This window comes from Ipomoea nil, unplaced genomic scaffold (genome assembly GCF_001879475.1).
Source record: "Ipomoea nil cultivar Tokyo-kokei standard unplaced genomic scaffold, Asagao_1.1 scaffold2580, whole genome shotgun sequence".
In the NCBI taxonomy this organism is placed as follows: Eukaryota; Viridiplantae; Streptophyta; class Magnoliopsida; order Solanales; family Convolvulaceae; genus Ipomoea; species Ipomoea nil.
In genome coordinates this window covers 448442-458000 of record NW_017619008.1, presented here as the reverse complement: position 1 = coordinate 458000, position 9559 = coordinate 448442, and the positions used below count along the sequence as shown (strand labels likewise).

General features: G+C 38.0%; 1 pseudogene; it reads right to left on the bottom strand.

Moving 5' to 3' along the window:
• Positions 1–7584: 7584 nt before the first annotated feature.
• Positions 7585–8257, bottom strand: LOC109154020 (annotated as a pseudogene).
• Positions 8258–9559: the final 1302 nt, after the last annotated feature.

Here is a 9559-nt window from a genome sequence, read left to right as displayed (position 1 = left end):
TGGTGATCCGGTTTGTATTCCCCACCTTTGCCTCCAAGTACGTAATAGAGCTTTGTACTCAGGTTTACCATTCTCTTCAAATTTTGGAGCCCCCTCCACCTCCTGTATGCCTTGCGGAATGCCTAAAGTGCACTCAATGTCGTTCTCATCAACATGTAGCCTATCGCCCTCCAATACGATGTCACACTTGAAAACATCAAAGCTGTCAACTAGATACTTCACCAATTGAGACTCACTTGTGTTCAGTTGAAGATTCAAGATTGCTCCAAATCCAATATCAGTTATGGCTTGTTTTTTATGTGTTGATAGTCTCTTAACAAGCTTATGCATTACTCTTGGCCCCATTCGAGTGCTAAAGTATGTAGCATCAGATTTATTTTCACCAGCTTTTGGTTTTGAGATTGGTCTTTTTAGTTTTACTTGCTGATTGCTTCGACTTCCTGGGTTTGGCTGCGATGGGCCAGCACCTTGTGTTTTTGATACCAATATTGTTCTTTTTTTTGGATTGCTTTGATTTGCTGACTGCGACTGTGATGCCTCGGCAGTCTGTGAGTTCAAGACGGCCTTTGTGGTTTTTCTTCGCTTGATTTCCTTTTCTAGCAGTGGCTGTGATGTATCAGCAGCTTGTGCAGGCCTACTTCGCGTCATTTTTCGTTGAATTTCTTTTAGCGCTTCACCCAAAGTAGGTTCAGATTCCATTGCTGCCACTGAAAACATTAGAAATGCATGATTTTATGTATGATAAAGCATAACACAAGACAAAATTAAAACGATTTTGATGGGCATATAATCCGTAAGTAGAGGGGGGATGGGGAGTGCCGAATAAATCCAGCCATGCTCTACAAAAAGAATAATATGGCCATCAAATTAGAAAGTGTTCTATTCACAATTTACAAATTACAGATTCCCACATTCATAATGTCTGAACTATATGTTCATAATGTTATAACTATATATTCATAAGCATATAACTACATATTCACAATGTGCAAATTACAGAGTACCACATTCATAATGTATGAACTGTATGTTCATAATGTTATAACTGTACATTCATAAGCATATAACTCAATAATCACAATGTGCAAATTACAGAGTACCACATTCTTAATGTCTGAACTGTATCTTCATAATGTTATAACTGTACATTCATAAGCATATACCTCCATAATCACAAAAGTTACGAACATTCATAATCTTTTTGAAGTCTATATACTAATATACAAAATGTATAGTGTTAGAACACAAACCCTAGGTCAAAAACACAAAATGTATAGAGAATCTATATGTTTATGATGTATAAACTCATTTTTAAGAGGCAAGGTTAGACACAGAATACCTGTTCGTCAAGTATGTAGAGTAAATGATGGAGACCTGTGGTGCGATCGACGATGATGGAGTGTATTTTGAGAAAAAAAACAGACAAAAATGATGAGAATTGGGAGAATGAAGGTTTTGCGAGGAAGGAGATGGAAGCTTGATCGACAGGAAACGGCGAAATGGAGTCTAATAGTGATGAATCGGGTTTTAATATTTAAGCCTAAATTAAAAAAAAATGATTCGTTGATGATAACGGTGCCACTTACGGCTCCGTTAGTGCGCTAGTATGAAACGCTGTTGTTTCAATCCGTGTCCATAGTGCATTGTGGACACGGGTGCATAGCATAACGATTGCTGAGTATGTGTTATGGTCACTTTTGGATCATCAGTTGTAAGACATTTTTATTCCTTTGCTTAATAAAGTTTTGTTTAAAAAAAAAAACAAAAAACAAAAAAACAAAAAAACAAAAAACAAAAAAAGTAAATATATAACATGCATATGTGTCTTGTGTTATGATTTTTTGTATCTTGTGTTATGAAATTTTGTACCTTACAAATATGAATTATATATCTCGTCGTTTCAATCCAGGGTTCATAATGTTATATGTCTTGTGTTGTAATTTTTATGTGTGTTTTGTATTATGAAATTATGTACCTTACGGGTATAAATTTTCTAACTCGTCGTATTAAATCAGGGTCCTTAATATTATGTGAATCCTCGTCCATGATATAAATTGTCAATTTTTCATGTTTTGGAAGTAGAGAAAAAAATGACGAAATTGCAATTCTTCCAACCAAAGTCCAAGTAAATAGTACTTCATCAGTCCCATTTTATTTGTCCAACTTACTATTCATTGGTCAAATCAACTCTTTCTTCTTTGTTTATTTTCGTTACTTTCTTTACTTATTTTTAAATTTGATTTGTTGTGTTTAATAGTACTTTTAGTGTAGTTTCTAAATATATAAATTATGTATACTAATACTAAACTTAATATTACGAAAAATTAGATTAAAAATGACTTCAGTCAAACCTCATTAACCGAACCAGACACATAAAATGGGACGAAGGAAGTAGTAACCATAAAATAATAAATTATGCTATGTCTTTACCTGCAAGTATTTTGGTCGTGGAATCCACATCTAAAACTAATCCTACAACAAGGATTTGTTGTATGAGTTGGTGCACATACGTACTTATTACTTCCTCAAATTATTTCACTACATGCAAATTATTTCACTACATGCTATTAAGACTATGTATTTAAGTCAGATTCACAGTCCTAGTTTCCCTATGATTCACAATCATATTCTCCCTATTTCTTCTCTTGTATATATACCTAGAATCTATACATTGTAATCACCACTTTCAATACAATCAATAACAGTTCTCATGGCCGACGGATATGTCAATTCCTCCGAATGGATCGTCTCTGATGGTTTTATCTCTTTGGTCACCTCGATCGTGAGTACCCTATCCACCGCCCACCACTTTATTAGTGTTAAACTAACTTATAAGAAACTTCCAGTTTTGGAGAGCTCATAATGTTGTTCTTTTTTTTTAAAACGGACATGATTTAATGGGTTTCATCGATGGTATGAAACCTTGTCCATCAGCCGTAATCTCTTCCGGCGAAGAAGGTGCGCCGTCCCAACCGAATCCCGCCCGTGCTGCTTGGATTCGTCAAGATCAAGCTCTCATCTCCATGCTCATGTCTTCATTATCGGATGAAGTTATGCCCTTGGCCATCGGGCATCACACCAGCAACGCGGTGTGGAAAGCCGTCACCAGCGCTCTTGCCTCATCGTCTCAGGCTCGTTCAATGAATCTCCTTGGACAGCTCTAGATGCTTCATCAGGGTAATGCCTCTGTCGCCGACTACATCAGAAGAGCACAGGTTTTGGTAGAAGACCTCGCCCTCACCAGACGACCTATCTCCCTCGAAGAGGAAAACCTATTTGTGTTTCGAGGGTTGAGGCCTGAGTTCAGGGGTCTGACGTCTTCTCTTAACATCCAAGTGCAGCCGGTTTCTCTTCACGAACTCGCTGACCTATTGGGCACTGAGGAGTTCGTCACCGACGACTTTTCCTGTGCAGAGAGGCGGGCAACAGCGAGGAAAAGGGAGCCAGTCGCATGGAGGCGGCGACCGTGGCTCCGGGCAGAATAGTGGGCAGTCCGTCTAGTCACGCGGTGGTGGTGACAGTCGGGGCTCGTGGTGGTGGAGGCCGTGGTCACGGTGGTTGACACGGTAACCGGCAATCGAAGTGTCAACTCTGTGGAATTCTAGGGCACACTGCGGTAACTTGCTACAAACAGTATGACAAAGATCCTCAGGCTCATATGGTTTATCAAGGATCTCCTTCAGATTGCAAGCAGGGCTTTCATACATGGTTCCCAGACATAGGTGCAACCAATCATGCCACTCCAGATATAGCATCCCTATCCATCTCGGATGAGTATAATGGTAATGACACGCTTCTTGTCGGTGATGGTACGTGTTTACCTATTAGTCATATTCGTCATATTTCTTTTCATATCCCCTCTAAGTCGTTTCATTTGTTTAACATTCTTCATATTCCGAATTTATCTACTTCTTTATTATCCATTCAAAAGTTTGCAACAGATAATAAAGTATTTTTTGAATTTCACCCATCTTTTTTTGTTGTGGAGGATATCATCACCAATGAGATTCTTCTTCGGGACAATAGTTGTGAGGAACTGTACACATTACCAGTTCCAAGTTCGTCACCTTCTGCGTTTCTTTCGACTCGTGTGTCACCGTAAGTAACAAGTTTTACCCTATAAAATTCCATATATCATTTTCCATGAAAATAAATAATACAAGAAACTCACCTTATCAATAATGTTGACTAGCTATTCTAAATGAAACAGATTAATTAAATGCCTGGGGTGACTCTATCTTCATAATTTTCTCCTACCAGTATCATCACCTAAAACGAAGCAACATGTGTATTGAATTTTCCATTATATTCCCTTTCCAAATTACAATTGCTTCGTTCTTCAAACCAAAAGGGGCTACTCTAACACCCACAAAACTCTACTAAATAATTCATACCAATTACGGAGTAGATTATTGTTTTATTAAAGATGGATGCAAGAAAATTCATCCCAATTTCCATTTCTTACAGATCAGAGGATGTATATATAAATGCCTCCATCCTTCCAACCTTCCTTAGCTTGTATCTTTACCCGCAGCTGTGTTTCCACCACCATCATATTATGGAATCCACTTCTGAAACTAATCAACTGCTCCTTCCCTCATCTTCACTTCCACGCTGTTGGCACTATGATGTCTTTTTGAGATTTAGAGGTGAAGACACACGAAAGAATTTTACAGATCACCTCTTTGCTGCGTTGTGCCGAGCCTGAGTTCACACTTTCAGAGTTGCAGAAGAAGCTCCGTAAAGGAGAAGACATCTCCATTGACCTCATTAGAGCTATTCAAGAATCAAAGATTTCCATTATTGTGTTCTCCAAAAACTATGCCTCCTCCCGGTGGTATCTTGAGGAGCTTGTGAAGATAGTAGAATGTAAAGAAAAGGCAAATCAGGTGGTTCTCCCTGTATTCTATGATGTTGATCCTTCTGAAGTGCGAAAACAAACCGGTGGGTTTGGTGAAGCCTTGGGACCAAAAAAGTTAGTCAATGGAAAACATCTCTGATTAAGGCTGCAAATTTTTCTGGTTGGGATTTACATAACGATGTTGACGGGTATCTTGATTTCTCCCTTTTATTTAAAAAACAAAATTATTAACTACTTTCGTTGTCTTCTTCCATTATTCTACTTAATTATATGATACAATTCACCTGTCAGTAATTTACTCAACAAAAATTTGCAGGCATGAATCAAAATGTATTGACAAAATTATAGAGAAGGTTCTACAAGTGGCAAACCGTACATTTTTTGATGTTGCAAAATATCCTGTTGGAATTCATACTCGGATTAGCGAAATACTTTCTTTATTACAAAGTAAATCAAATGGTGATGTTTGTATGATAGGGATTTATGGCATGGGCGGGGTAGGAAAAACAACCTTAGCAAAAGCCATATTTAACCAAATTTATGAAACATTTGAAGGTAGTTGCTTTCTTGATGTCAGATCAGAATGTTAAAAGGGAAAGAGTGTAGGCTTAAAATGTTTGCAAGAGCAGCTTCTTTGTAAAACCCTCAAAACAACGAGATTTGAAGTTAACCATGTTGATGAAGGAATTAGTTTGATCAAATTAAGACTTTGATTAAAAAGGTTCTCATTGTTGTTGATGATATAGAACATGATGTTGGGAAACATCCAAAGGCAAGCTTCAAGTGGAAAATCGTTTGATAGTCATTTGCTTAAAATGAGTATCCCACATTGCTTGGCTAGCTTTCTTTTCACTCCCTTATATTCTTGAACTCCCTAAAGAAGGCTTGAAGTGTTATGGAGAGGGAATAAGGGGAAAACCCCACGTGCACCGCCCGCTCGGCTTGGCACGCGAGGTGTGGTGTGGAAAGTTTTGTTCGGACATTGTTATCTTGATCCCTATTTTAGTGGATCATCTCAAGAAATTGTCTAAATAATATGTGTTGTTAGCTGTCTGAATAATATGTGTTGTTAGCAGTTGTCTGAATAATATGTATTGTTAGCAGTGCTTCCTCGCGTTGCCTACTTTCTTGCTGCCACAAATTAGCTATTATTTTGGCAAGGTTGTAAGAAAGCTAGGCAGTAGTATATAAGCAATGCATTTACACTGCCTAATGGCCGAATATGATTTCCACTCCAACACAAAACTTTCTAGTCCCCAAGTTCTAAGATTCATCTATTTATTTGTTTCTGTGCTGTCAGTCGAAGATATAACGATACCCTGGTCGTTAAATATCTTTAAGATAGTGTTGCCAAACACGACACAGAACGCTGCCGGTTTCCTGTCCCGAAGCAACAACACATCGCAAATATCCATTCCAGGTATTCATTACTGTTAATTTACCAAACACATGAGAGTCAATTAGAGGCATTAGTTGGAGAGCGAGATTGGTTTGGTTCAGGTAGTACAATTCTCATTACAACTAGAAATGTTAATTTGTTGAATGGCCTCGGAAGTGTGAAAAGTATAATGTTCCGGTGTTAAGTTATAAGGAATCTTTGCAACTCTTGTGTTGGCATGCTTTTAAGGACCCAAGTCCTTTGGAGGCTTTTGCAGAACTATCAAACGTGATAGTAAGTTATGCTCGTGGACTTCCTTTGGCACTTATTGTTCTAGGTTCACATTTTCGGTCAAGATCATCAATTCAATACTGGATAGCTGACTTTGAGAAGTTAAGAAGGATTCCTCATGAAGATATTTTGAATATTCTCAAAATTAGTTATGATGCACTTGACATTGATACTCAAAGAATCTTCCTTCATATTGCTTGTTTTTTTTTTAGGGTGGATATTTCCACAAAGAAGAGATTGTGATGACGTTGAGTGCTTGTGATTCCTATGTTCAAAGTAGAATTACAACTTTAATTGATAGGTGCTTGCTAGGGGAAATAGATTATCATATACATTTAGTATGAGATATGGGAAGAGAAATTGTTTGCCATGAATCTCTTACGGTGTCTGAAAAATGAAGTAGATTGTTTTCATGCGATGAGGTTTTGGATGTGCTCGTGAACAAAAAGGTAAATTAAAACACACTTTATTTGCTTTATTATTTTGGTATGTATGTTTTTCAAATCGTTTGCTTAGGGGGGTGTATTCAATCAAGACTTTTAAAGAGTTTCAAAGACTTTTAAAGTGAGGGAGTTTAAATGACTTTTGTAGAGATTTTGTAGACTTTCATAGAATCTTTTAAACTTTCATCAACTTTGTAAGGCTCTTTAAAAATCCATAGGACAAACATTTATAGACTTTTAAAAACTTTTTCATATTAAAAAGTCTATAAAAGTCATTAAAACTCTAAATTGAATTCACCCTTACAAACATTTCATAACTTTTATTAATACACTATTTATAATTTTCTTAAAAAATATGTTTTTATAAACCATAAATAAACTAATGTATTGCAAAAAAAAAAAAAAAAAAAAAAAAAAAAGAATAAAAAAAATATTGATTGCCACAAAAATAGAATATATTATACATAAAGAAAATATAATCAATTTTCACTAAATATAACCAATACAAATATTTCTTAAACTAATGAAACAACTAATGTTGAGTAATATAATTATTAAAATCTCTAAAATGAAAAATTACAAATTAAAATATTCATCTTGAGTTAGTACAATTATCTTTGATTGGAATTGATTTCACCTTGTTGGGTATCTCTCTACATATCCAAAGCTATTTTAGCCCTCCATTCATTGGCATGCTCTCATTGTTGCTCTTGAATTTCAAATAGTTGTTCAAAATTATCTACATCATTTGTCGGTAAAGGTGAAAGAGATTTATCATTATTTAGATCAACAGGAAACTCATCACTACGACGCTCCTTGCGAAGAAAATTATGAAGGCCTGCACAAGTTAGTACAAGTTCTGCTTGAGTCTTATAAGGGAATGGAGGTGCTGACTTGAAGATCGTAAATCTCGATTTGAATATACCGAATATCCTCTCAATTACATTCCTCAAAGGAGAATGTCGTAGATTGAATAACTCAACATCATTTTCAGGGTCACGACCTTTCCCGAAAAAATCTTGGAGATGATACTGTACACCTCGATATGGAGCTAAAAACTGTTGTCGGTTTGGAAATCCACAATCGACTAAACTGACCCTGTGGCACTTTAAGGGCATTCCTCCTTGATAAACTGTCACTTAGCACTTTTGAATCATGTGCTGAACCCTCCCACCCGCTAAGAACATATATAAATTCTAAATCAAAGTTACAAGCAGCCAATACATTTTGTGAAATTATTCCATGACGATTACGATAACTGCTTACATCACGCCCAGTTGCCATTGCTGGAATATGTGTGCCATCAATAGTGCAACACCCCAGATTTTCAAGACATTTTAAGCTTATATAATAAAGGTAATATCTCATTACATCCCAAAGTATATCATAAGTGTACAGGGTGCTATGCCACACCTGGGCTAGAGAACCCAGGTGCACAGGCTGTCTAACTAATATCCATTGAAACACAATGCATAATATGGCACGCAGGCCGAAAGGGAAACTACTCTACTTCTACGCTCCAGTTCTAGCGCGCTCCAGTGCTCTAGTCCTCTGTGCCTGAAAGCCAAATATATCTGTTCAGCGAGAGATGCTGGTAACCCACTCCAACGCGTTGAAATACAATACATATAGAGATATATATAGATATACGAAAACCATTTTGAGCATGAAGATATATCCTACGAACACTAGCTTTAAAACCGGGAATGACTCGACAGATAAGGCCAGACACAAGCACAGTTATAACGAGCATATGCAGTTTACAACAGATAAGGCAGATAAGGCAAAGCATAAACAATGATCATAACCCAACATGAACAATCCCCAATATAAATCCCATAGTCACATCCCCCAAGACGCTCGTAATCACAACTCGTCCAGGTCACAACACATAACACACTTTGTTGGCGCCACAGGACCAATCGCATGCCCATACATGAGGGTCAGCGCATATAGCTCTGACACGGCCCCGCAACACCCTGCCCCGTATCGCAACACGGAGGGGTCGATTGCAACCGACCGATGAACCGCAGCTCATCATAGTGTTTGATCGCAACCAAACAGTGGACCGCAGCCCAAGAGAATGTCATCTGACCGCAGCCAGGAAAAAGGACGAACCGCAGCTCGTATAGAAACGTTTGATCGCAACCAAACGGTGGACCGCAGCCCAAGTGTATCAATCTGACCGCAGCCAGCTTTTGAACCGCAGCTCAGGATAACCAATCCGATCGCAACCGAATTGGGGTAACACACACATAACACATAGCAAGCACATGCAACCCACATTACACATTAGGAAGGGGGAGAAAACGTATAACAAAACCTATGCGTGATCCATCACTTACTAAGAATAGTCCTAAGGGGTTCATACTTCTTCCACCTAGGTCAACGGAATACCAATTCAACTAGCATGCAATATAATAGACTCATAAACCTACGAACGGTACCCGAAACATCAAACTAGACATAGGCACGATAAACGGAGTCCGTTGGGACACCACGGGGAACGGGGAACATCAAACGGGGAAGCCGGGATCCCGGGTGGGATGAATTTCCAGCGGGTAGCCGGTGGGTGGGGGCCACCCG